Below are 340 nucleotides of genomic sequence, written 5' to 3' on the forward strand. Positions count from 1 at the left end.
GATTAAAGAAGTTGTGCTCTTTATAATTAGTCTTCTCTCAGAAATCCTCGAACAGCTTCAGAAATCTCAGGATCGCACAGAAATGCTCTGCAAACTTGCCTCTTCTCTCAACCAACAGATTGCGATGTGTTTGATTGTGTTCATATGCACTTATTCAGTCTCTCAAGGCGCCTTACATTTACTTTAGAAGTTTTATAGAACAAGTTTGTTTCATGCCGTTTTGTGTTTTGACGCATTTTAAACAGTAATAATAATAGGTGCCCTCCATGTAGAGCGTTCAAACGACGGAGCCTCAAAGCCACTTGGCATTAATGTGACGCGAGTCACGTGACATATCCGA

Source organism: Danio rerio, chromosome 1, assembly GCF_049306965.1.
Source record: "Danio rerio strain Tuebingen ecotype United States chromosome 1, GRCz12tu, whole genome shotgun sequence".
NCBI classification, from domain to species: Eukaryota; Metazoa; Chordata; class Actinopteri; order Cypriniformes; family Danionidae; genus Danio; species Danio rerio.